This window comes from Ipomoea nil, unplaced genomic scaffold, assembly GCF_001879475.1.
Source record: "Ipomoea nil cultivar Tokyo-kokei standard unplaced genomic scaffold, Asagao_1.1 scaffold2161, whole genome shotgun sequence".
In the NCBI taxonomy this organism is placed as follows: domain Eukaryota; kingdom Viridiplantae; phylum Streptophyta; class Magnoliopsida; order Solanales; family Convolvulaceae; genus Ipomoea; species Ipomoea nil.
In genome coordinates, this window is record NW_017618589.1 from 1 (window position 1) to 6,510 (window position 6,510).

The following is a 6,510-nucleotide window of genomic DNA, read 5'->3' on the forward strand; positions in this document are numbered from 1 at the left end:
TTTTATTTTCTTTTTACTAACTAAATTAGAATGATACGATTTTTAATTCGAGAAGTAATTAAATCCAGATGTGTGTTTTAAAAAAGTTGTCAACCAAACACTAATTTCCTTGTAAAAAACGAAGAGCTTAGAAGAGTAAATTAACATGTCTGAACCAGTTTGAACTGGGGACCTCTAGTGTGTGAGACTAGCGTGATAACCAACTACACCACCCAACAAGTTACAATTTGTACTTTCTTATTACTAATCTAATCGGAATGTTACCGTTTATAAATAGGATGTGATTTTAATAATAGGGGTAATCAAATCCATACTTGTGTTTTATAAAGTTGTCAACCAAACACTAACTATGATTTTTATTCTCATTTCTAATGTGTAAACTGATGTACGAAACATACACTAAAATCTATCAAAGTATAATTAAGGAAGGAAAATACTTACCAATATAATTTCAAAACATCTCCTGGTAAAAACACAGGTGGAAAGCAAAATAACATGTTTGAGCCCAGGTTTGCACTAGGGACCACTAATGTGTTAGATTTGCGTGATAACCAACTACACCACCCAGACAACTACATTTTTATTTTCTTTTACTAACTAAATTAGAATGATACGATTTTAATTCGAGAAGTAATTAAATCCAGAGGTGTGTTTAAAAAGTTGTCAACCAAACACTAATTTCCTTGTAAAAAACGAAGAGCTTAGAAGTAAATTAACATGTCTGAGCCCAGGTTTGAACTGGGGACCTCTAGTGTGTGAGACTAGCGTGATAACCAACTACACCACCCAGACAAGTTACAATTTGTACTTTCTTATTACTAATCTAATCGGAATGTTACCGTTTATAAATAGGGAATGTGATTTTTAATAATAGGGTAATCAAATCCATACTTGTGTTTTATAAAGTTGTCAACCAAACACTAACTATGATTTTTATTCTCATTTCTAATGTGTAAACTGATGTACGAAACATACACTAAAATCTATCAAAGTATAATTAACAAAGGAAAATACTTACCAATATAATTTCAAAACATCTCCTGGTAAAAACACAGGTGGAAAGCAAAATAACATGTTTGAGCCCAGGTTTGCACTAGGACCACTAATGTGTTAGATTTGCGTGATAACCAACTACACCACCCAGACAACTACATTTTTTATTTTCTTTTTACTAACTAAATTAGAATGATACGATTTTTAATTCGAGAAGTAATTAAATCCAGATGTGTGTTTAAAAAAGTTGTCAACCAAACACTAATTTCCTTGTAAAAAAACGAAGAGCTTAGAAGCTCAGTAAATTAACATGTTTGAATCCCAGGTTTGAATTGGGACCTCTAGTGTGTGAGACTAGCGTGATAACCAACTACACCACCCGAACAAGTTACAATTTGTACTTTCTTATTACTAATCTAATCGGAATGTTACCGTTTATAAATAGGGATTGTGATTTTTAATAATAGGGGTAATCAAATCCATACTTGTGTTTTATAAAGTTGTCAACCAAACACTAACTATGATTTTTATTCTCATTTCTAATGTGTAAACTCATGTACGAAACATACACTAAAATCTATCAAAGTATAATTAAGGAAGGAAAATACTTACCAATATAATTTCAAAACATCTCCTGGTAAAAACACAGGTGGAAAGCAAATAACATGTTTGAGCCCAGGTTTGCACTAGGGACCACTAATGTGTTAGATTTGCGTGATAACCAACTACACCACCCAGACAACTACATTTTTTATTTTCTTTTTACTAACTAAATTAGAATGATACGATTTTTTAATTCGAGAAGTAATTAAATCCAGAGGTGTGTTTTAAAAAGTTGTCACCAACAACACTAAATTTCCTTGTAAAAAAACGAAGAGCTTAGAAGTAAATTAACATGTCTTGAGCCCAGGTTTGAACTGGGGACCTCTAGTGTGTGAGACTAGCGTGATAACCAACTACACCACCCAGACAAGTTACAATTTGTACTTTCTTATTACTAATCTAATAGGAATGTTACCGTTTATAAATAGGGAATGTGATTTTTAATAATAGGGGTAATCAAATCCATACTTGTGTTTTATAAAGTTGTCAACCAAACACTAACTATGATTTTTATTCTCATTTCTAATGTGTAAACTGATGTACGAAACATACACTAAAATCTATCAAAGTATAATTAACAAAGGAAAATACTTACCAATATAATTTCAAAACATCTCCTGGTAAAAACACAGGTGGAAAGCAAAATAACATGTTTGAGCCCAGGTTTGCACTAGGGACCACTAATGTGTTAGATTTGCGTGATAACCAACTACACCACCCAGACAACTACATTTTTTATTTCTTTTTACTAACTAAATTAGAATGATACGATTTTTAATTCGAGAAGTAATTAAATCCAGATGTGTGTTTTAAAAAGTTGTCAACCAAACACTAATTTCCTTGTAAAAAAACGAAGAGCTTAGAAGCTCAGTAAATTAACATGTTGAATCCCAGGTTTGAATTGGGGACCTCTAGTGTGTGAGACTAGCGTGATAACCAACTACACCACCCAGAACAAGTTACAATTTGTACTTTCTTATTACTAATCTAATCGGAATGTTACCGTTTATAAATAGGGATTGTGATTTTTAATAATAGGGGTAATCAAATCCATACTTGTGTTTTATAAAGTTGTCAACCAAACACTAACTATGATTTTTATTCTCATTTCTAATGTGTAAACTCATGTACGAAACATACACTAAAATCTATCAAAGTATAATTAAGCGAAGGAAAATACTTACCATTATAATTTCAAAACATCTCCTGGTAAAAACACAGGTGGAAAGCAAAATAACATGTTTGAGCCCAGGTTTGCACTAGGGACCACTAATGTGTTAGATTTGCGTGATAACCAACTACACCACCCAGACAACTACATTTTTTATTTTCTTTTTACTAACTAAATTAGAATGATACGATTTTTAAATTCGAGAAGTAATTAAATCCAGAGGTGTGTTTTAAAAAGTTGTCAACCAAACACTAATTTCCTTGTAAAAAAACGAAGAGCTTAGAAGTAAATTAACATGTCTGAGCCCAGGTTTGAACTGGGGACCTCTAGTGTGTGAGACTAGCGTGATAAACCAACTACACCACCCAGACAAGTTACAATTTGTACTTTCTTATTACTAATCTAATCGGAATGTTACCGTTTATAAATAGGGAATGTGATTTTTAATAATAGGGGTAATCAAATCCATACTTGTGTTTTATAAAGTTGTCAACCAAACATTAACATTATTTTTATTCTCATTTCTAATGTGTAAACTGATGTACGAAACATACACTAAAATCTATCAAAGTATAATTAAGGAAGGAAAATACTTACCAATATAATTTTAAAACATCTCCTGGTAAAAACACAGGTGGAAAGCAAAATAACATGTTTGAGCCCAGGTTTGCACTAGGGACCACTAATGTGTTAGATTTGCGTGATAACCAACTACACCACCCAGACAACTACATTTTTTATTTTCTTTTTACTAACTAAATTAGAATGATACGATTTTTAATTCGAGAAGTAATTAAATCCAGAGGTGTGTTTTAAAAAGTTGTCAACCAAACACTAATTTCCTTGTAAAAAAACGAAGAGCTTAGAAGTAAATTAACATGTCTGAGCCCAGGTTTGAACTGGGGACCTCTAGTGTGTGAGACTAGCGTGATAACCAACTACACCACCCAGACAAGTTACAATTTGTACTTTCTTATTACTAATCTAATAGGAATGTTACCGTTTATAAATAGGGAATGTGATTTTTAATAATAGGGGTAATCAAATCCATACTTGTGTTTTATAAAGTTGTCAACCAAACACTAACTATGATTTTTATTCTCATTTCTAATGTGTAAACTGATGTACGAAACATACACTAAAATCTATCAAAGTATAATTAACAAAGGAAAATACTTACCAATATAATTTCAAAACATCTCCTGGTAAAAACACAGGTGGAAAGCAAAATAACATGTTTGAGCCCAGGTTTGCACTAGGGACCACTAATGTGTTAGATTTGCGTGATAACCAACTACACCACCCAGACAACTACATTTTTTATTTTCTTTTTACTAACTAAATTAGAATGATACGATTTTTAATTCGAGAAGTAATTAAATCCAGATGGTGTGTTTAAAAAAGTTGTCAACCAAACACTAATTTCCTTGTAAAAAAACGAAGAGCTTAGAAGCTCAGTAAATTAACATGTTTGAATCCAGGTTTGAATTGGGGACCTCTAGTGTGTGAGACTAGCGTGATAACCAACTACACCACCCGAACAAGTTACAATTTGTACTTTCTTATTACTAATCTAATCGGAATGTTACCGTTTATAAATAGGGATTGTGATTTTTAATAATAGGGGTAATCAAATCCATACTTGTGTTTTATAAAGTTGTCAACCAAACACTAACTATGATTTTTATTCTCATTTCTAATGTGTAAACTCATGTACGAAACATACACTAAAATCTATCAAAGTATAATTAAGGAAGGAAAATACTTACCATTATAATTTCAAAACATCTCCTGGTAAAAACACAGGTGGAAAGCAAAATAACATGTTTGAGCCCAGGTTTGCACTAGGGACCACTAATGTGTTAGATTTGCGTGATAACCAACTACACCACCCAGACAACTACATTTTTTATTTTCTTTTTACTAACTAAATTAGAATGATACGATTTTTAATTCGAGAAGTAATTAAATCCAGAGGTGTGTTTTAAAAAGTTGTCAACCAAACACTAATTTCCTTGTAAAAAAACGAAGAGCTTAGAAGTAAATTAACATGTCTGAACCCAGGTTTGAACTGGGGACCTCTAGTGTGTTAGATTAGCGTGATAACCAACTACACCACCCAGAGAAGTTACAATTTGTACTTTCTTATTACTAATCTAATCGGAATGTTACCGTTTATAAATAGGGAATGTGATTTTTAATAATAGGGGTAATCAAATCCATACTTGTGTTTTATAAAGTTGTCAACCAAACACTAACTATGATTTTTATTCTCATTTCTAATGTGTAAACTGATGTACGAAACATACACTAAAATCTATCAAAGTATAATTAACAAAGGAAAATACTTACCAATATAATTTCAAAACATCTCCTGGTAAAAACACAGGTGGAAAGCAAAATAACATGTTTGAGCCCAGGTTTGCACTAGGGACCACTAATGTGTTAGATTTGCGTGATAACCAACTACACCACCCAGACAACTACATTTTTTATTTTCTTTTTACTAACTAAATTAGAATGATACGATTTTTAATTCGAGAAGTAATTAAATCCAGATGTGTGTTTTAAAAAAGTTGTCAACCAAACACTAATTTCCTTGTAAAAAAACGAAGAGCTTAGAAGCTCAGTAAATTAACATGTTTGAATCCAGGTTTGAATTGGGGACCTCTAGTGTGTGAGACTAGCGTGATAACCAACTACACCACCCGAACAAGTTACAATTTGTACTTTCTTATTACTAATCTAATCGGAATGTTACCGTTTATAAATAGGGATTGTGATTTTTAATAATAGGGGTAATCAAATCCATACTTGTGTTTTATAAAGTTGTCAACCAAACACTAACTATGATTTTTATTCTCATTTCTAATGTGTAAACTCATGTACGAAAACATACACTAAAATCTATCAAAGTATCATTAAGGAAGGAAAATACTTACCATTATAATTTCAAAACATCTCCTGGTAAAAACACAGGTGGAAAGCAAAATAACATGTTTGAGCCCAGGTTTGCACTAGGGACCACTAATGTGTTAGATTTGCGTGATAACCAACTACACCACCCAGACAACTACATTTTTTATTTTCTTTTTACTAACTAAATTAGAATGATACGATTTTTAATTCGAGAAGTAATTAAATCGAGAGGTGTGTTTTAAAAAGTTGTCAACCAAACACTAATTTCCTTGTAAAAAAACGAAAGAGCTTAGAAGTAAATTAACATGTCTGAACCCAGGTTTGAACTGGGGACCTCTAGTGTGTTAGATTAGCGTGATAACCAACTACACCACCCAGAGAAGTTACAATTTGTACTTTCTTATTACTAATCTAATCGGAATGTTACCGTTTATAAATAGGGAATGTGATTTTTAATAATAGGGGTAATCAAATCCATACTTGTGTTTTATAAAGTTGTCAACCAAACATTAACAATTATTTTTATTCTCATTTCTAATGTGTAAACTGATGTACGAAACATACACTAAAATCTATCAAAGTATAATTAAGGAAGGAAAATACTTACCAATATAATTTTAAAAAACATCTCCTGGTAAAAACACAGGTGGAAAGCAAAATAACATGTTTGAGCCCAGGTTTGCACTAGGGACCACTAATGTGTTAGATTTGCCGTGATAACCAACTACACCACCCAGACAACTACATTTTTTATTTTCTTTTTACTAACTAAATTAGAATGATACGATTTTAATTCGAGAAGTAATTAAATCCAGATGTGTGTT

The 6,510-nt window shown here is 31.8% G+C and overlaps 8 non-coding genes across 8 annotated transcripts; all 8 read right to left on the bottom strand.

Annotated features, from left to right (window-relative positions):
* Positions 1–718: 718 nt before the first annotated feature.
* TRNAV-CAC lies at positions 719–792 on the bottom strand. The gene has a single exon. It is a non-coding gene; the product is annotated as a tRNA-Val (tRNA).
* A 1,097-nt stretch (positions 793–1,889) lies between these two features.
* On the bottom strand, positions 1,890–1,964 carry TRNAV-CAC. The gene has a single exon. It is a non-coding gene; the product is annotated as a tRNA-Val (tRNA).
* A 1,099-nt stretch (positions 1,965–3,063) lies between these two features.
* TRNAV-CAC lies at positions 3,064–3,138 on the bottom strand. Its single transcript has one exon. It is a non-coding gene; the product is annotated as a tRNA-Val (tRNA).
* A 508-nt stretch (positions 3,139–3,646) lies between these two features.
* TRNAV-CAC lies at positions 3,647–3,720 on the bottom strand. The gene has a single exon. It is a non-coding gene; the product is annotated as a tRNA-Val (tRNA).
* Positions 3,721–4,235: 515 nt separating this feature from the next.
* Positions 4,236–4,309, bottom strand: TRNAV-CAC. The gene has a single exon. It is a non-coding gene; the product is annotated as a tRNA-Val (tRNA).
* Positions 4,310–4,818: 509 nt separating this feature from the next.
* Positions 4,819–4,892, bottom strand: TRNAV-AAC. Its single transcript has one exon. It is a non-coding gene; the product is annotated as a tRNA-Val (tRNA).
* Positions 4,893–5,407: 515 nt separating this feature from the next.
* On the bottom strand, positions 5,408–5,481 carry TRNAV-CAC. The gene has a single exon. It is a non-coding gene; the product is annotated as a tRNA-Val (tRNA).
* Positions 5,482–5,992: 511 nt separating this feature from the next.
* On the bottom strand, positions 5,993–6,066 carry TRNAV-AAC. Its single transcript has one exon. It is a non-coding gene; the product is annotated as a tRNA-Val (tRNA).
* Positions 6,067–6,510: the final 444 nt, after the last annotated feature.